At 34.9% G+C, this 22,570-nt stretch overlaps 1 long non-coding RNA gene across 1 annotated transcript in view; it reads left to right on the forward strand.

Annotated features, from left to right (window-relative positions):
* Positions 1–5,801: 5,801 nt before the first annotated feature.
* Positions 5,802–22,570, forward strand: part of LOC141052781 (uncharacterized) — a 154,506-nt gene continuing 137,737 nt past the window's right edge. Inside the window, exon 1 of the long non-coding RNA XR_012220889.1 lies at positions 5,802–5,926. This is a non-coding gene — a long non-coding RNA (uncharacterized lncRNA). The remainder of the gene's footprint in view (positions 5,927–22,570) is intronic.

A 22,570-nucleotide genomic window follows, 5' to 3' on the forward strand; every position in this document is an offset into this window, starting at 1 on the left:
ACAGCCTCCTTATGCTGCAATTACAGCTGCATGTCACTTTGGATAAGTCTCTATGAGCTTTCCACATATTGCCACTGGGATTTTTGCCCATTAATCAAAGCAAAAGTGCTCTAGCTCCTTCAAGTTAATGGTTTCCTCAGATGAACAGCAGTCTTCAAGTCTGATCACAGATTCTTAACTGGACTAAGGTCTGGGCTTTGACTAGGCTATGCCAAAACCTCCATTCCAGTCTCAAATCACTGACAGACTGAAACAGCTTTTGCTAAAGAATATCCCTGTACTTCACATCTTCCATCTTCCCCTTGACTCAAACAATTTTCTCTGGCTCTACTGACAAGAAACATCCCCACAGCATGATGCTGCCTCTACAATGTTTCACTGTGGGGATGGTGTTCTTGGGGGGATGAGCATTGTTGGTTTGTCACCAGAAATAGTGTTTACCTTGGAGGCCAATTTTGGCCTCATCTGACCACAGTACCTTCCTCCATACTTTTGTGCAGTTTACCAAATCTTTTGGCAAATTCAAAATGAGCCTCACAATTTTTGTGTGTAAGTTAAGGTTTTTTTCTGCCCACTCTTCTATAAAGGCTACCTTTATGTAGCATATGGCTTACTGTGGTCATATGGACAGTGTGAAGAATATTGGAGATATAATTCCATGTCAATTATTTGTATCCTATTTGGCATGGACTTCTAAAAATCCCTTCAGTGTGCAGCTGTAAAAGAACACCAGCCAGCAGTAGGGGGGTCACAAGTCAAAGGGCTGTGAGTGACAGACCTGACACCTTGTCCAGCTCAGAGTAGAACAAAAGGCTTGCTGCTGTGTGGAGACCATGTAGTCAAAATTGCTTTGTTCAGACAACTAGGATTTTGTGAGGAGAATATGGGCTTATTGTATGTCCTGGCCACACAACAATTATAATTCCAAGATCCCCAGGACATGGCGAATGTCCGGCTGGGTCTCAATCCATCCTAGAACCTAGAGGTGAGGAGATACCCAGAACAGCCAGTAGCAACCAGATAGCAAAGCTGTGTTTGGTCTTAATGCGTAGCAGGAGCCCGGACGGATCCAAAGGCGCCAGAACCGGAGCCTTAGGACCGTCCAGAATGGAGTTATAATCTTTCATAGGTTTTGGAGTTTTTGCAGCCGCAGAGGCAAGAGGATAAGATTTAGATTCAGCCCAGAGGGCAGGAGGCAGGTGACCAAGAGGGGTTAAATGTTCCTGCAGAGCTCAGCCTAGGGCATTTTTCTCTGGGGAGGTCGCGACGACATATTGTGTGAGGAAAAGTCCAGGAATAGAGGGGACTGCAAGCCTTCCATGTGGAAGCCCCTCCCCAGAGGTAACTGACTCATAATACCTGCTTATATCTGGTGTACTTCACCTTTTTTGAATATCTGACCATTGTATATGTATGACCATCATGTATATAGTGATATAGTGTATTGTTTAGTGTGCCCTTAAGATGACTAAATATATAATTTAACCTTGGGCTGCTCTTTTATCTCGATCTACGAATCCACACGTCCATTTTTTTGTTTAATTTCCCATGCTACCCGAGCTGGCCAGGTGTAAACCTGTTAACGGACCAGGTGCATATCAAACGAGGAACTGGTGGTGTTGTTTCACTGGTGCTAGTGAAAGGGGCCTCTCAGCCTGTCAGCGCTGTGGGCGAGTGTGGTGCCATGTCAGAGACTGCGTGGGCCGTATCCTCTCACTACCTGTGCCTCACTGGGCCTGTGTGGACAGGGAATGTCTATGTAAAACTTTGCCAAGCTGACCTTATGTGTCCCAGGGGTGCGGAATGTCACTTTGGTACAAGTGGGGAGACCTTACCATGTGATTACATTGACGTAATATTGAGGTGTGGATCCTTCACAGACAGATACTCCAGTTTCTGCATGGGAAATATGCAGATCCTTCAGGGTTACTTTTGGTCTATTTACAGCCTCTCTGATTAATGCTCTCTTTGCTTGGGGTGAGAACTTTGGTTGGTGGCCCTCTCTTGGCATTCTTGTTGTGGTACCACGTTCTTTCCATTTGATGATAATGAATTTGAAGGTGCTCCAGGGGATTATCAGAGATTGGGATTTTTTTTATAACCCAACCTTGACTTGTACTTCTCAACAACTTTGTCCCTGGCTTGTTTGGAGATCTTCCTGGCCTTCATGGTGTAGTTTGGTTAGTGGTGTCTCTTGCTTAATTGTGTTGCAGCCTCTGTGGCCTTGCAGAAAAGGTGTGTATATACTGATAGACCCTGTGACACTTAGATTGCACACAGCTGGAGTTCCTTTCACTATGCGTTGGAAGGTAATTACTTGCATGAGATATTTTTAGGGACTTAATGGCAAAAGGGGTTGAATACATATGCACATGCCAATTGTAGAGACACAAGGTTAGTGGGTGCTGGGCCAGCTGTCTTTAGAAAAACTGCATGGACCAGGGCTCATACCACTGAATGCCCACTCTCTCTCCCTGTGGGCAGAACACTACTCAGGCAACACAGGGTATGGGTAAAATAGTGTGGCAATAATTGAATCAACCACCAACACAGAATAGCATCTAGAACAGTCCCAGCAAATACGCAAGATGGTGCAAATTACAGAGTCTCACTCTTTTGTTGACTCACCGGGCATAGAGCTGCTTCCAGGGCCGAGTACCCTCACCAGTGGTTCCCTGCTTTTCGCGGGCCCCCACAGAGAGGAGGTAATGACCAGCTTAAGAAGCTGACAGTCCATTGATGTTTGAGGCCAGGTGACTTGATTGTCCCAACCTGGATTCTCTAAATGTATTTGAGGGTTCAGTGATATTCAGTGAAGCAGCTCTGCATTTCTGCAGTCGGAGCCATGATGCCATGGCTACTGTAAAGTAGAGACCCTCTAAACACAGATTCTCCTTTTTATAGTTCACAACTTCTCATTCCGGCATTCCTCCTCAAGCTTGGAGGAAAGTGAAAGGAGGCCAACCATCACTGCTGGAGTATTTAAACAACATGCATAGATTATCCTTCATATTTGCAGAGCACCGATGGGTCATCAGCACATTAACAAGCATTGTGCCTTTGTTTCCCAAAGATAGTGGAACAATTCTAGGACTGCAATACTAGTACAGATACAATAGCTAATCTGCAGCCAGTCAACAAATTGCAGCCATTGAGCAATAATTCAGTGACAATAAGAGTCAACATTAAAATTCTCACATAAACTTTAGCTCATGTCCCTGGGCCTACTGAAATAATACATCTGGATAATTCAGATATAATGCTGTGTTGCTACACCAATTTTTAGTTATTTGATCCCATAAATTTAGTTTCTGCCTATATATTTCTTACTTCACTAACTTAGACTATTTAGTGCTGATGCATTACACACAAGTCGGATTACAAAAATATTTAAACACAAGTTGTAATGTAACATAATAGGTTAAACGTCAAGGGGAGAGGGGGTAAATACTTTTGGAAGCCACTGTAAATTGAGGAAGCTTTAATCTGGGCATAGGTCATTGTGAAGGGAGGGGAAAAGGAGAGCTGTAACATTATATATTATGATTGGTGGATCCTGTCTTATTTCTTATACTTATCTCACTCTAGAGGTGTTATCAGTCAATGTGCAGAGAGTAAGGTCATCTGCACAGAACTAGAAGTATTATTAGGCCTAGTGGACAGGAAGAAAATGGCAAGATTTCATTTTTTGCTGTATTTTTTCTTATAGAGAGTGAAATGGAAAATTAAAAAAATTCTCTTTTTTTTAAACATACATTTAACATAAAAACTTAACTTAAGCAATAGTTGATTTTTTTCCCATTTTTTAATGTTTAATGCTGCGCTCATAAATAAGAGCAACGATCACAATGTTACCATGTTGTGTATATTGACTTCAATGTTGGCAGGTTATTCATAGGCTGTATTGTATTACAAAGGAGCATATGCGAAAAATTCACAAAACCTCCTTACAGCCATGCTCTTGAGCTCTTGGTATTGGCATCAACAAAAATGACAAACTTGCATAACATAAATATGAAAACAATATTACAAGTATAAACCCAGGTGAAGTGTATGAAAACGTAATTCGTATTAAATAATATAATAACTATTTATATATAAAACCTTTGATATTCTTCTGTGCTAATGTAGTCAATAGTAGTCTACTGTACTTCTTTCCTTTAAATAATCAGTATTGACTGCATCCGTCCTGGAGGATTAGGAAAATCTCAAGAGTAAAGCTAAGCTCCAAACCAAAGATTGCGTTTTAAACCATATGTTACAATGTGACTGAGTGATTGAAGAGGACCTAGTCTGCTTTTATGGTTAATACTTTCTTTGCATAATTGTGGACAGTTTTTAGTCCGATTTTCTGCAAAAGAATTTGATTTTTTATGTCCCTCACTTTTATGTGGCCTTTTATTGCCTTCTCTGAGACTGCCTCCATCTTGTCATGAAAATAAATATGCAGCAAATAGTAGTAATTAATCAGAATACTAACAACAACACATAATGTCATATAATAAAACAAATAACACAGTTGAATTCACAATTGACTTGCCAATGGTATAGTCTAAATATGCTTTTTGTATATCTAAGGTTTTATGTGTGGACGATGGTTTGCTCTTTACGGATTTTCGATGGAGTTGTATGGGTAAAGATTATCTTATTTAGTTATTATTTTTCTTTCTTTCCTTTAAGTCTCTCTCTAACTTAATGTTATGTGCCTTTGTCCTAAAAATCCTCTTATGTTTAAAGATGCTGCCCTCTTGAACTCTATAATGCCCTTTATATAATTAAATGTTTCTATCATGCCACCTCTGACTTTCTCAACTCTAACCTATCCATGAAAATGGGCCCTAATCTGTGTTTAGCACGAGTTTGTCAGCAATAAAATAGGTGGATTTTACATTCTATAGGGCAGGGATTAATGTGAATAAATACATTGTAACAGCTTTAAAATATGCTGATGCCCTATAAATAAAAGATGGTTAAAGTGTTCTTAATTAAGAGTTTTTTTGGTTATTTATCTGTAAATAGTACAATGTTAAAAAAAAAAATAAAAAAATAAATTTACTTACCTTTGACATTTGACAGTCTTGTTAGGTAGGGGTTGAGATTTTCTGACAACAGGAAGTGGGTGGAATCTAAGTCATTGGAGGCAGGAAGCTGCTTTTAATTTAAAGGGTAAACATATAAGAATTTCTGAATACTATTTTATAAAGTTGGAAAATAAAAACCCCCTTTTAGTATGACAAAGTAGGACGCATTGGTTGTCAGGTCAATAACTGATCATTGGTTTATGAAACTTGATTAAAATTAATTCAAAACTTTTTTTTCTCAATTTATTGCTTTATTTATATTGCATATAAAATATTACTCTCTTATTAACAAGAACACCGGCTAGAATAGTAGTCCAAAAAAGGTTAGACTTTCCTCAATACTACAGTAAATTGGTCATAGGTAATTGTATGAGCAGATTGAAATTCACTATTCTATATTTTAAATTCGCTGAGTTTTCAGTCATTATTTTTGTAACTTTATACTTAAGGTTTGTAATAGGCAAATACTGTCTGCTGTAGTCCTACGCTATGTTTCAATGCACTTTTGATATGTTTGAAGTATTGGTAGAACAGGAATGTTTTTTTACTAGATCTTTTTTAGAACCAAGCTTTTATCTGAGTTAGTTTTGTTCACTGCTGAGGTTTTTTGGCTTATAGGGCCTTTCCTATTGTGATCGCTCAGTTGGGGGTCAGTGTCATGTGACTCCTCTTCTTCTATAATACAAATGAAAACACAGTGTGAGATAGTAAGCTGATTTCTTCAATGTTGAAAATGCACATAGTTCCTGCATTTAAAACATGTTGCAAGTGGCACAAATATGAAATTTTAAGCTGTGTCCTGGTACACAGTGTTGAGAAGGAGGCTGTGATGCCGGCTGGTGGAGGTACTTTTATCACTTTTTTCTGCTGTTCACCTACACTTGCAGTATTAGGGATGTCAGTGGGAAATTGCTGGTTACTTTATGTTTCAGAATAATTGTTATCTCCTCTTTGCCAGCTATGCTGTAAACATTGAGACTTGCTGCATGTATTCTTTTCTCTAGCTCCTGGGTGTATTAGTTTGTGGGCCACAGTTTGCATCTGCAGGTACAAATTAGAAACAGTTTGAGGTAATGACATGGTATTGTCGTGTTGTCAGCACTAGAGTGGAAAGTATTGCAGAGATTTAGCCATTTACTATTCCTAGTTTGTGTGTGTTCGGGCTGGAAATAGCTTTCATTTTGCCTTATTCCCATAAAAATGTAAAGTTTTTGCAATATAGTTTTAGAAACTGCCAAACTTTGGGAAAAAGGAAAGTGTTCACCATATAACTAGAGATACATTTTGCATTTTTATTGCCTCTAATATTGCTGCTGTAAAAAGAGATTGCAGCTAACAATGCTCATGTGCCTTACTTACTCATACAATTCTTAGTTTCTTACCTCTGATGACCTTTCTTTCCCAAGCTCGTGGCTTTTATCATAGTAAGCATACAGTCTCAATAACACATAGAATTATTGTATGTTTTTTCAAGGTCAATACAGCTCGAGTTTTATTGTTGTGAATTTTACTTAGTGCCACTTTTACGAAGTCTAATTTATGCATTTTTTGATCTCTTTAATAATATCACTACATTTTAGAATGTATCTCTTTGTTTTTCCATAATGACTTTGACTGTAAGAATTCTGTTTTTGAAGTTTGATAACTTGTGCATTGTGAAGCTTTTACTCGCACAATCATATACTGTATTCCATATTTAGCTTATAGGGTTAACAATATCAACCCCATTTTTTGATCTTACTAATTTTATAAGTATTTGATGTTGTCATGACTATTGTTTCGGGGTCAGACACTATGCTGCTATTGTCTGTTTAGATGCTGTCTTAATCTATCAATAATTATTTTTACTATATAATTCTTCATAATAAACGTTACAGAAATCCATCAATACTTAGCACAATAATAAAGCAATATGCTATTATTCTAGTTATATAGATATGTCGTTTAAGTATTGCTTATACACAGGCAATTACGGTAATAAGATTTTAATTTGAACCCAAATCGGTTGTCTCAATGGAAATTGCCTAAAATAAACACAAGCACATTAAAAATATATATTTTCTTTTTAAAATTACCAATGTTTGCTTTTCAAATTAGTATTTAAAATAACAATCTACATAAACCTAATGTATCAAAATAGACTTCAAACTAACAAATATTTGCCATACCTAAGAATAGAAAGAAAATCCATTGATCTACCAGAGGACATTGAACAGCCTTGGTGACACAACGTCAATTCAGATGTTTCCTTTATATCAGAGTTATGAGGTTGAAAAATGGATTTAAACAAATTCCTGCACTTTTTGGACACAAATAGAGGAGTTATCTGAAAACTAGATAGTTATCTTATGTGTGGTCTTTTAATGCCAGTGACCTATCGATGAAACACATATGTTTGCTTTAGGCGACTAAACTGACCTCGGTGGCTTAAGAAAATAAAAAGGGTTTTGTAATGTAGAATTCGGGAGAAGACTGATGCTACTACTGTCAAAGATGTGGCTTTTCAAAACAGAATGTAGCACCATTATAAATAGTTTAGATGTAAACTCCACAATATAGAATACAAATCTAAAAAGAATAAAAGAAAAAAGAATAGTAACAGATAGCCAAAATAAAAACCCAATGTATGATTGCAAAATGTTATCCGCAGATCTGAATCTTTCTACTTGCAGTTAGAATTATACATGAAAGGAGAATTTTTATTTATATATATATATATATATATATATATATATATATAGGCATATATGCCTATATATGTATACATATATGTATATATATATTTAGATTTACGGTATTTATTTATGCAGATAGATAAGTAGATGTATATATATCTATGCATTATATTTTTTGCTCTCTTTTTTTATTACAACATGAAATATATCTAATCAAAGATATTTAAAACTATATTACAAACAAAATCTTAAAACACATATTGTTTTGTCCGTACAACAAGTAATGCTGGGATCCGAATGGGGAATAAAAAAGTTTTGCTTTCAAATCATTAACATTTATGACTTATAAAAATCCCTTCTCCCCAACCCAGGACTTTGATAAATGACCTGCATTTCACCTCCAGCAGCCACAGATTTGCAGTATTCTGTACACATCACTCAACAGCGCGACTCCATAGAGTCATTTATAGTGATGTGGGAGTAACAGACACTGAAACTGAACTTGCTCAGTAATGCTATTGTTAGAGGGGCTGGTGAAGTATTTGTGATCCATTTGTCCTCTATGTTAATGCAAATCATTTATATGTGCTGAAAACAAATACACAAAAGACACGTAATCAAATGATTATGCGGTGTGATTTTGGCATCATTAACACACTCATTAGCTTTTTATGAATGTCCCTATAGTATCTGTTCTACCCTTGGTCATCACATTGAAGAAAGCCATGGCCTTAGCACGTTCTTAAGCTTTCTTTGCAAACTACGAAACCCACTTTTACAAATGTCCAAAGACAAATATTGACTGTGGACTCCGGACATTCAGCTTGTTGTTTGCATACTAAGATTCTCTGCTTTACATATGCCATGTGTTTTACTGGGAACCATTACATAATTTTTCTATTTGTGCCTATTTTTTAATAAGACTCACAATAGAATATTTCAGAACTCATAGATCGCTATATGCCCGGGTCAGTTTTACTATGCATTTTAAGTGGTAGATTCCATATTATCTTGTCAAAGTTGCAAACACTTTACAGTATCTTTCGGATTTGTTTGGATTATCGCTTTTTTTTATAATGTTTCATTTTACTTTTAAAGTTGGAGGAATCAATATTATTAAGTAACACGCAGAAATCAAATACATTGTTTAGTTGGATAGGTTGGAATGAGTAAAGTCATTTACAGAGTCATTCATCAGTTGGAACACAAATATAATTATGGCATTTATGAAATATTTGAAATACAACCTTTGAAAATAAGTTGTTTCTCATAAATGAAGGGGAAGAATAATTTGTATTTTAGGAAATATTCTTTTCTTGGCAATACATCTAGTCTGGTGCTGCAGACAATGGAGATTTTATTTGTAACATAATATATTTTTGAAATACCAAGTCTATATATTCTATTGCTGCTCCCATTATGGCGGAAACCCAATGGTATGAACATTGTGTTCGTACATGTATAAATTTTCTGTTATGTATGTCTTATGCAATATGACCCAGTGTAGCAATTAGTTCAAACACAAAACTCTTTGAAACACATACACACCACGCACACCATGCACACACACCACGCACACACACACACCATACGCACACACCACGCACACACACACACCATGCACGCATACACACACACACCACGCACACACACCGCACACACACACACCACACACACACACCACACACATATACTCACTGGCCTACTCGCATTATGTTTGGTGTCTTTGGATGCCATTCTACATATAGTATATTTGTGATATTGGTCAAATAAGCCTCAACCATGTCACATTCCATCCATTGATTTTCACGTCAATGTTTAGCCTAAGTAAATTTTCTATACAGTTGAAAGTCAAGGTCATTTTGTAGACACCTTTTTAGATTTGGCCTTAGGTGATTTTAAAAACAAGAAATATAGCGCACACAGAAGGTCAACCAATAATTTCACTAAACTAGAGAAATTGGCTGTTCAGTCCATGAAAAATAACCCCAACATTATCATGCCATCTGCTGACAAAGTTGGGGGGTATAGTATTAGAGGATTTGGAAGACTACGTAAAAGATACTCTTAACATTCTAGCCAACCCAGAACACTACGGTAAAAAGTGAATAAAAAGCATATTTTCCATGCTGCGAAGATTTAGTTTATTCAGCAGAGCAGCCTGTCTGACTTGATTTATCCATTTGGATCTTTGCTACATATAGGGAGCTGTTGGAGATATTTGCAATTGATATTATTCAAATTTTATTATTGTTAATATTTTGGGCTAATTTGCAGTGGGTGGAATTAAATATATAAGATAGATATATATATATATACTGCTCAAAAAATTAAAGGGAACACTATTTCATTTGCAACAGGCTGTTTGTGTTCCCTTTATTTTTTGGAGCAATATATATATATATATATATATATTATAATTGTGCCCAAATTATCACAAATTCCACCTGTTTTATTAAATGACAAAACAAAAAAAACCCCAAAACAATAAAATGAGAAAATACCCTACAGCAAGTAAATAGGTAAATAGTAATAGTACTTGTAAATAACATGGACCCAACTGAGATACCCACCCAAGGTTTTAATTCTAGACAGGTTATGACAGTCCTGATGGGTACACCTTGTCGTTGTAGGATGGCTTGTATGTTTTTTTAATCAAAATAATGAAAACTGAGTGACCTATGTTATTTACATGTACTATTACTATTTACTTATTTATTTGTATATGCTCATTTTGTTTTTTCTTGAGTTTTGTCTGCGAAATGGCCACAGTGTGAACATGCTCTTACACTTTGTACATATACCAGCTTATAGTCCAGTTCATTTATTTAGTTTTGTGGATTTATTAAGCATGGCCTAAACTATGTCACCTTTAGGTACTATATTAACTTTTCTATTGTTTGCTAAATTTGGTGATCAAAGAAAAAAAATTGACATTTTAGTCTGTGCCAAAACCTGGGGTATATATTATACGAACTAAATGGCTTTCAGCAAAAAAATGCAGAAATTGGACATTACGGCAAATTATTTTAGAAAACTTGCGAACAATGAGCGTTACCCATTCGCGTGGACATTTGGTTATTGCTCAAGTTGGATTTTTTTTTAATCTTGTCATCGGCTGAAATTGCCTGCATACTTCATGTCAACTCATTTTACTCTTTTTTACCAAATTTTTATTAGCATTTTTTTAAAAATTTTCAACTTTTATTTTTCATCGCTTTTTTTATTCTTTAACCTTTGAATATCTTTGATCTGGATCAATGATTGTAATGTCACCAAAATGAAAACATAGCTTTTAATTGAAATGTTGACAAAAATTGCCAATGTACATATATAATGCATTTGGATAAGCAACGGTATGAACTGTTCTGTCAGTCCAGAGTGGTGGGGTTATGATCGGATCATTATTACGAGCTATCTAAAGAATGACTGATCGGCTGTATAGTGGATTATTGGAATTTAGAGTATGGCCAGCTTTATGGAAGAGTGGCGCCTTCTGTGAACATCCATACCTTCTTTAGCTTCCTATCTTGCTATTTTAAAACTCTATATTGGAGAAGAGATCTAACAATACATCTCTCAGTGAAATGTATCATTTGTGCAAGGAGTCTTGGCTATAACTGAAAGAAATGACCATGCTAAATATTACTGATAGTGTGATCCCAGGGAAAGGTTGTTTAGAAATGCTCTTTTTGACATAGAAATATATTTAATGAAATTTCTGTAACATTATGGCCTTACTAAAAAATTTTAGGCTTATTCCATCAGTTGACATTATTGAAAACTGAAATAAACCAGTAAATACCTAAGTACAATAGAATCATCGGATAGAAGTCTTTTTTTCCCTTGAACAAATAATGCACAATGAAAACTTAAGAAATGGTGCTGGTTAATAAAAAGGGAGGGATATTGTCTTCTTTTAGGTTCAACCTTATAAATCATTTTTGCTATGTAACTGTGACTAATTAAAAATGGACAATCCCTCTCAAAACAAACAAGTCACCTATAAAACACATTGTATAAAGAATATAAAGAATTAAAGGCATCAGAATATTCAAGCCATAGTGAATGCCAAGAAAGTAAATTGTATTATCATGAAATAATACACATATTACTATCCATTAATATATTTTCTGATGAAAGCTAAACTTTTCTATGTCTATAAAATTGGAATAAATAATGACATTATCTATCTATCTATCTATCTATCTATCTATCTATCTATCCATCCATCTATCTATCTATCTATCTATCTATCTTGAGAAAGGCTGAAATGTTGCCACACCAGATGGGCTAATAAAGTCCTCTTTTTTCATCAAAAAATCTTTTGACTTGCTGTCTGCTTTTCTTATACAGTATTTATCAATCTGTTAGATTTGGTATGATTTTTTCTCACACGGCCCATTCCAGCGGTCATGACAGTGATCTGTGGCGGGTGCATAGGAATGGGAATACCGACTTTTACCTGCTGATGTCCACTGCTTTTCATTTAATTAGTCAACCTTGCGTGGCATCACATATGCGTCACACCGATGATGTTGTTCCAGGTGGGCTACTCAAAAGAAGAACTGTGGATATCATCAAGTAGGTTCATTTCTGTGCACCTGCCACAGACCACTATCATGGCCGATGGAAGGAGATGTGGAACAAGATATGCACCAACTCTATAATCTATCTATCTATCTATCTATCTATCTATCTATCAATAAAATCGTAGATGTAGAACCAGCCATAGGGTGCAAGTCCTCTCAGCCACAACCAATCCTCCATTCTTTCCCAAAAAATTGAGGTAGCTCTCCAATATAATGGTGACATCTTGATCAAAGGCTTGAGAAAGGTCATCATTTGGACAAAAACGTCGCCATTGAAACTGTGGGTTATTAAATATTTTTCTATCTTTCTATGTTGGAGTGTTGCATCAATTTGTTGGGATATCTATCTATCTATCTATCTGTTTGTCTATCTAATCAGAGATTTGGCAAAATATTGTATGTTATTGTATCAGGGAAATATCTATTTAAATGTGGAATGTAAAAGATTAACCTATTATATATTTATTATGTATTGATTGTGTATTAATATATACATATTACAGTCATAGCTAAGATAAGCTGCACGACCAGCTCTACCCTCGCCTACTGTATTATCACCCATCCCTTGTAGATTGTGAGCCTTCGCGGGCAGGGTCCTCTCTCCTCCTGTACCAGTTATGACTTGTATTGTTTAACATTATTGTACTTGTTTTTATTATGTATACCCCTCCTCACATGTAAAGCGCCATGGACTAAATGGCGCTATAACAATAAATAATAATAATAATAAGCTATCTTATAATAGCAAACTGACTAAAAACAATCATCAAAATGTGAAATTCTAGAAATTCTATCACCCTAATATGTACATACTCCATAATACCTAACACATAACATTTTTTTGTCTTTAATTGTGTTTTTCGCAGTCGCCCCTACATTTTAGAGGGATAAATATTTCACACATACAGGTCGATAAAATGCTCTTACTACCACAAGTAATACTCATCCTCGTCATCATCTTGCATCAGTAAGAGAGCATTATATCACAGTAATTCAATAACTAATTTTCTACAGCAAGTAGAATAATCCACGTTAGCTACATATCAAATTTTATAAAATGTATATGTTACATTCTAAGAAACTTAGGTTTAACTAGGTCACATCAAATATAATGAATCACCTGTCCACAGCACTCAACAGTTTCTTTTGCCAAAATATAATACATATGACTATGGAAGAGAAGATTAAAAACTTTCTCAAAATCTGGATTTCTTGATCGATTATGAGATGTTTTTTGGGGAAAATTACCAATTCTAATATTTAGTAAATACAGTGTTGTCATTTGGCCTTCCAAACATACAGATCTATGTACGGCTAATCTATGTACGGCTATACAGTAGAAAGCTTCCTTTCTGTGCATCCAGATAGCCAGATATTTGCTCACGACAAGCAAATTGTAATTTCATATTGGCAAATATTATTTTCAACTCATTTTTTAATAAACTTTAAAAGCAAAATAAAAAGAATGTTTTTATGTTTCATATAATGTAATGTATTTCCCAATAATTTTTGCCTGCATGGTGCGCTGTCTGAGATTTTTAAACATTTCTTGTACTTTTTGATCTTTATTTACGACCGATTTTTTTTTTTGGTTGGATGTATAAATGCTTTTCAGACAATGGTTAATGTTTTTGCTACAAAATATAAGAATATTCAAAAGCAATAGGAAAATCAATAGACCATCCATTAGAAATGTAGTTGTTTTCCGATGGTGTCAAATTGATAGCAATATTGGGCTAGTCACTTATAAATAGATACAATAATTTTTCGATCCCTCTGTTTTTGGCAACAGCTTTATATATTTAATAACATGCTGTTATTATTACAAATCCTGGTAATTAAGCATAAAACAGTAACTATATAAGAGAGAGAATATCTACTTTAGAGTTTACATACCTATTCGTCTCATAGAAAGGCAGTAGGAAACTTGTTGGGATTACAAATTGATGTTCTTGGACACATTGTGTCGAAATATAAAATGCTGCAGCCGTGTAAGTGTAATGTTACCTTTGTCACTCAGGTCCACGCCGTGTAGAACTTGAGACACACTTAATATTTAATATATTTACACGATTTGGTTGCAATAACTCTTCCAGACTCAAGAAGGCTCAATTGAACAAAGCTGAAACATCTGGGTGTGTAAATATTCACTTTGTATTTTTCCACTAGACTTTGAAGTATAGATATAAATGAAAACATGCTATATACATATATTAGTACCTTGAAAATTCAAATAACGCAAATGTATAGTATTCACTATAAATATTATCCATAATATTGCATATTTTCATAATTGTATTAATGCTCCTGTCTTGATGCTGAAGACCAGCGTCTTTTCCTACTTTACGGTTTTGCGACACAATGAGCCAGTATAGATGACATATAGGAAACCTGTAAGACTATTATGAGAACATCTTGTGTATCAGACAGAACAAAAATATTAATTATAAAGGTTGTGCTCCTAAAGACGTAACATTGAAAGAAGGCTTTTCACGGAATCATATACACTGGGTGTTGTATATACATATATGCATGTAATAAGATTTACTATACCTTTAATTATTTTCTAAAGAAACTTCTGCCCATTTATTATTCAACTCACAATAAGTTAGAGTGAGGAGCTTCAATGTAAAGAAAAACCTATAAATCATAAGGCGCAGTGAAGTAGTTGTGTACATTATTATATATCTTCCTAGCACTAGCAGCTCTATGGCGTACGTCTTTATTAGCCTCAATGAAGTGGCCAAAACACCGGACTAAACCCAATGAAATGTTCTGGCTGGTTAAACCTCTTATTTTGTTTCTTCTAGTGGGTTCTGCCTCACTTATTGAATCAATGTCAAGTTCTTTATAGCAGAGAGGGGGTTAACACAAAGCTTTGACTGCCAACCTGATCTCTGGCTTTCTGCTTCCTCAACACGGGCCCACAATCAATAGCTTCCTTTTTACAGAATAAATTCTAACAATATCTTATGATAAATTTGCCTGAATCCATGTTTTTCTATAAAGGAGTAAATTTAGTTAAAAAATACAATATTAAATTTTTTTTAGATATTTTCTTTGATAACGTAAACAGCAATTATCTAGGATGCGGGGCACTATACACAAAAGCATATAAGACTCTACACTATTACGCACACACAGATATATGTGTATATATCTCAATCTTTCTATGCATATGTGTATGCTATATAAATAAAACACAATATATGTATATAAATATATATACATAAATTTATATATATATTTTCTAATTTATACAATATACACGTATATATAGATAGATCGATAGATTGATCGTTTTTGATTTTGCCAATATTTTGTATACTATGCAAATTACTATATGCACTGTATCATAAACTCAATATTGCTCTATATGTTTTTGGGTGTATTTTACTCTTTATTTAATACGGTGCAATAAATCACACTACATTCAATCATTACATCCAAGGGCTTATTGTATCTCTTGCTTTTTATTATTGTATAAACGTATTAATTTTGATCATTTTTATACTCCACTTTTAACCCTTTGACTTTTGAACGTAAATTATCATTTATTTTACACCTCTGCTATTTTTTTAGTAGGCCGAGCTTAGAATTAAAACAAGAAATCACAAACCCAACAATAAGTCTATGTATACGGCAGTTTTTGCATATTTTTTTTCCCTAGTTGTCGAAATCCCATATATCTTTTTTTCCTTTTATCTCATTATTGTTTCTTTTCAGATAGTCTTTTTTTTCTTCTACGGATTGCATCCTACTGTGTCGGTATACCACAAAGGATGATCACATGCACCCACATTAAATGGAGCTTATCCCCGGTCTAATTCTTAAGCTATGGGAACATATACAGCGACTTAGAGGAATGTTCACACTTTGACTTATCAATTTATCAGTGCGGTGTAGGCCCCTTGCAAAACCTTTTCACTGTTCGGCTTTCTTCCAATAGAAAAAGAAAAAGGCCTGCCATCTGTACCTTTTTCTCCAGATTCTGATCTGTTTCTCCATCTGCCAACATGAATTGGTATGGATAATACCATTTTATATTAGTAAATTATTACCACACTTTGTAATAATGTTACTGCTAATCGTAATATTCTGGAAAGGTGATCGTAAAGTTCTACCTGTTTTCATATTGGAGTATTAGATTTTATTGCAAACCGTAATATCAATCTTTTTGTGTACAATTAATAATAGAAATGCTTTTCATAATTTTTTTAGGAAAAACTTTACTACATGCTTATATATGCTAATGTGATATATGCCATGATAGGATAAATTACACGATTGGTAAAGGCCTTTATGTTTGGTACCTTTTTTAATTTTTGAATAAATAAAATTCGGGTGCGTGCAGTTTTACACAATGTAAAATCATTGTTTTAATCACAAAGCATCAAAAATTATTTTATATATTTTTCTTTAAATATTTGAGTACTCTTAACAAGTATATATGAACATAATAAAAAAAATGTGAATATATATATATACCGTATATATACAATCATTAGCTTCATTCCAATTAAAAGCACTATTTGTTATGTCATTTACCGTTCTGGCATGAAATCAGAGATGGGGAGAAAAAAAAGATCTTGGTTTTGGGAAAGGGTGATAGAAAAGAGAAAAATGCACACTTTCTTATTTTTCACAAGGCTCCCTGCAGAGGACGGGGACGCTAGTGAAATGAAGGGCACAAATAAGAAGCTTTATTTCTCCATTCTATGCCTGAAGATTGGCCGATGGACACGGACATGGTTTGTCAGTCTTCATCTTCAACTTTAATGCTTGAAATAATCCCTTTTCTATCTTTTTAACAAAATGTTTGTACATGCAGAAATCACTTGTGTGTCTCAGCGACTCTGAGTGTATGGATTTCCAGCTTTACTGACAAATATAGGTATTGAATAAGTATCTATCTATCTATGCAATTATTTTCCATATTAATCCTTTCTTTTCTAACATTCTGTAATTGTGAGATGGCCCTCATTTATTTTGGACTTTGCTAATATAGATTGCAATAATAATGTTGATATTGTGAAAATATGAATAATAAGGCCAAGTAGATATACATTATAATGCTATTGTTACATTTTTCCATGGTGTCACATAGGGTCAACTATTGATTTACCTGTGCAGCTATGATAGTTTCCTATTATGATGAATATTTGACATTATAATTATTTGTTATCATTATCTATCTATCTATCTATCTATCTATCTATCTGTCTGTCTGTCTGTCTGTCTATCAATTTGTACTATTTTTTAAGAAGGTAGTGCTTGTATACTAAAATTGTTATAGTGACTGAATGTATCTACATATGCACACATAATCATATATATATATATATATATATATACAAACATATATATTCATATAAAGTATATACACACACTCAGGTACAAACACATATAAATATATCTCTATACATATAGATTATATCTGTAGACAGAGTTTATTTTTCTGATAATCAGCAGCATTTTATTAAAGGTTGAAGTATTGCATTGTGGGTTCCTCTTTCAGATTCCCTGCAAGCAACGTCTTTACGTCCTGATTCTCTTTATCCTCCTATATTGTCACATAATATGCAATTTTGTGCTCGCGTATATAAGATTTTCAATATTTTAAACCTATTTTTATAAAAAACACTATTTTGGATTTTTTTTTCCAGAATGCACTCCCATCCATTCATATTGCTTATATTGTACAGATAGATAAGGTAACACAATACGGCCTGGGTCTACGATTCTGTCACAAGTGGTTACAGTAATGGGTAATGCGTTCCTTACAAACAAATACCCTAAGCATATAAGATGTTGACAAAAAAAAACAAAATAATGAATTGATGGCGGCCCAGTGAGTTCACCCAAATCACACAGTGGTTTTTTATAAGAAATAGTGAAGACACATAGGTAGGATAAATAAAGGGGTTAAAATTTGACAAGGACATCTCCAACACAGTTAATCCATACAAAGCTCTAGGATTTCTCTGCAGTCATCTTTGTGGTTTTCATTAGCATTTTTTTTCCTTCTTTTGTGAAATCTTTTCTTCTTTCGCTTTACCCTTGCGCTCTGGCAGAAATTAGCATATTATACCAGGAGTAGGAGATGTAAGAAGCCGACCCCCTGCTGTTCAGTGGATTGTGCAATCTGCAGGCGGCATCAATTTTTCAGCAGTTTGCTCATTGCTCATTACAGTCAGAGCACCAAGTGGCTATCAAACCGACACTATTCCCCCTGGTTCTACGAGCAAGCATATGGGCTGTCTATAGCTATATCAATACTGTTGTTGCATTAATATGATTACCTATACTTGTCCCTGAATTAATCATACTATGTATGGCTTAGTTCAAAAGTCCAACAAATGGTTTTCCATCACACACTGCTATTACATAGCCCGAAGCTTCATTGGAGATAATTGACAGTAATTTTTGGAGCTTTACACTTGGCACCTAGCATTGTAGCCAATCCTCCATAGCTACCGAGAGAAGTTAGAGTACACATTTCTTTAGAACCATATGTCACTATGTGTTTGTATTGTTAGCCTGTTTTCCTTACGCTTACGTATACCGCTTCCCATTGTCTCTTGATAGACCTGCTCTATGGTTGTCATGGTAATGAAAATTAAGGGCCGAAATTCTCATTCCATCAGTTGAAATATTAATAAGCAAGGCTCTATATAGGGCAGTGACATTTTTTGAAATATCAGAACTTTTTGTTTGAGTTTTCCCTAATTTATCTGATAATGAACTTGGACCGATGTGACGGGGGAGTGTGGGGGGTGACATCTAACAAATATAGACAGTATAGAACATTTAAATATAAAAAATGGAACAAAATGGCCCTTATTAATCACTATATCAAATCTTAATTAATGGTTAAGAATTTCAGTCACTGAGAAAGTTTAAATGTAATGAACAATGTATTCAGACCAATAGCAACGAGTCCGATAATCAGCAGATTCTTTATTTTCCATCCAGAATCTTGGTAACAACAGCCATAAATGACACATAATAGTATGTATTTTTTACTCGATATTGCTTTAGAAATGACATTATAGCTTTTAGTGCCATTCAAGATAATTCGCTTGAACTAAACAATTGACAAAGTCACAAAAGTATAGAGATTAGTTGTTTTGTATAAGATGAAAAAACCTATAGCGAATATGACTTAGAGCACAAATTCTTGTCAAGAACCGCAAGGAAAGAATTGTGCAAAGTTACAGCAGAGGGCACTATTGTGAAAGTGGAGCCCTAACGTATGATTCCTATGACAGGGCTTGTTAGGAGAGGTGCGATAGCATTTAAATTATTTATTTACTTGTCTTGCAGCAATGCTGATCCAAGGTTAAAAGGCGAAGCGTTTTTTCGATCCACTGGAAACATACGAGTTAAGAGTTATAGAGGGAGTATAAATTCCTAGCTTGATGACTAAGGGTAACAGCTGACAACTCAAGGTGGTTTGTTTTTTGAGAAATTTCCAAACCTCCTTAATTGAACATTTCAGGAAAGAATATTAATGTTTCACCCTTTTCCACTGTGGTTTTAGCGGCTAGATTTAGCAGGATTTGTTGAGCTTGATTGATAAAAAGTGACATGCGGTTGATTAATAATTTTACCATTTCTATTGATCCAAACCATAATTAAGTTGCAATGTATTCACCGTGTACAACCTTAAGGATTAATGTTTTTTTTCCTCGTCCTATTGAAGCCGGATTACTCAGGGTTCATTGTTTTGTCATACAAATTCATGTGTTGTCCTTCTTTAGCACGGCTTTGTTTAGCTTTCTTGGTCTTTTTGGTATGTATTTGACTTATTCCTTATAGAGCCTTATAGTGTTAGAGCCTCGTTGCAACATGTATTGTTCATTTGGCGGCTTAACTGACAGGTTCTTAAAATCTGACACGTCTGATGCCTATACTCGGCGACATAGTGGACAGTTACTTGCTCCATGCTGCAATGCACAGGAAATCGCTGTTATCGATATGTAAGAGTTTCACATGGAATAAGTGAGTAATAAGTCAACGCTATGAGAATAAAGTCTACAATGAATCATCTAGATTTAATCAATAGTGTGCCATACTGAATGTAATAGATTTTTGATGTTGGCATGTTAAATATAAGTTCATAGTTGGAATGAATTTATGTGCAATGCTACTTATTTTCCCATACGTTTAAAGCTCTTGGAGATTGGTCCCATTTCACTAGGGATCGAGAGGTGAATTTCCTTATGTATTACCAACATATTACTCATAATAGCTTATTGCGAGTTAGGTGTCAATGAACTCTTCCAGTAAATAGCATTTCGTGAATAACATAAGACAAAACAAACGTTCAACCTTTTTACCGATCTGTTGGGTTACTGCCATCATTGCAAGCTTTCGTTTGGAATTATGAAGCCCAATTTCTGTGTCTGTAATATAGCATTGGACTGTGCTAATGACACTGTATATCCTATTGGCCTTTCCATAGACATAAATCTGTATCCACAACTAGACAAGATAGAAAAAAACCAAAAAACAATATACAGTATAAGAGCAAGAACATTACCAGCAATATGGGTGCAAAGCCTCTCAGGCGCATACCAGTCCTAAAACCCTTAATTAAGCCAATGAGGTGACGTTTCGGCTCTATGTGAGAGCCTTCTTCAAGTCTTCAAGACATCGAAACGTCGCCTAATGGGCTATTAAATGGCATATTTTTCTACACAACAAGGAGTGCTGCTTCTATATATATATATACTGTATATATATATATACATACACACACACTTTTTGCTTGTAAACATATAAAAACTAACTATACAAAAAAATAAATAGAAAGTTGGAGGGTTCATTTAAATCAACATCACATAGATATTAAAGGGAATCTGTCACTCCTTTTTTGACATATCATAAAATGACATCATTCAATTGTGTGTCACATAAGGATTCTCTTAGTACTTTTGCTTCCCCCTGACCCCGCACCTTTCATGCATACATACCTTTTTTATATTGGTTCAGATGTATGTAAACTGCCGCTGTCTGGTCCGCTGGGCGGGGCTTATTCAACTGCTCCCCCCTCCCTGTCTTGCTCTACACATTTCTTCTTGTGTAGAGCAAGACAGGGAGGGGGGAGCGGGTGAATAAGTCCCGCCCATTGGTCCGGACCGTGGCAGTTTACATACATTTGAACCGATATAAAAAAGGTATTTATGCATGAAAGGTGCGGGGTCAGGGGGAAGCAAAAGTACTAAGAGAATCCTTTTGTGACACACAATTGAATGATATCATTATATGATATCTCAAAAAAGGGGTGACAGATTCCCTTTAAGGCTTTCAATTCTTGCTTATTTTTATTGACCAGCATATCACTAATTGTGCTATTTGCCACAATATTCCCCAACCAAAGGATAGAAAATGCACCTGCAATGTGAATCTATGGAAGAAAATATATGTACAGTATTTGTGTAAAAAGGTGGGCCAATTTATCTATTAAGGGCAAAAGCATCAAAAACATTTGATAGTTAACCAATCTACATATTACAGATGTTTTAAATTTAAGGGCAAATTTGAAATCTTGATTTTTTAAAAAAAAACTAAAAATGTGAAAATAGGATGGTACATGTATTAGTTAAAGAAAAATGTTAAATAATTTTGTATCTAACATGTATATAAAATGCAGAATTAATGGACGAGAAACTTAGGTAAATGTGAAGTCTACTAAGAAGTGTAAGAAAGTCCTCACATGAATTACCAATCCACTCCATAAAACAAAGCACATTTTGTTCCTATTTATTTGTAGATCAGGCTCTCCTTGCAGAAATATCTAATTACCGTACTGTGATACTTATACATTATATGGGCAGCACGGGAGTCCTGGGTTCGAATCCTACCAAGGACAACAAGGAGTTTGTGTGTTCTCCCTGTGTTTGCGTGGGTTTCCTTCGGGTACTCCGGTTTCCTCTCACATTCCAAAGACATACTGATAGGGAATTTAGATTGTGAGCCCCCATCGGGGACAGTGATGATAATATGTGCAAACTGTAAAGCGCTGCGGAATATGTTAGCGCTATATAAAGATTATTATTATTTATGTCAGTGCCTTGCTCTTCACACTAGGCTCCAGTAGTAACACATCTATGATGTCAAATGTTGAGTTGGTTGCTTGTTCTCTCTCTTGCACTATTACCCGCTAAAATGAATAAAAACTGCATAAGACGAAGGTCTTAAAGGTCTTATTCTAAAC

This window comes from Dendrobates tinctorius, unplaced genomic scaffold, assembly GCF_039654945.1.
Source record: "Dendrobates tinctorius isolate UK_male_01 unplaced genomic scaffold, ASM3965494v1 ptg000162l, whole genome shotgun sequence".
Lineage (NCBI taxonomy): Eukaryota > Metazoa > Chordata > Amphibia > Anura > Dendrobatidae > Dendrobates > Dendrobates tinctorius.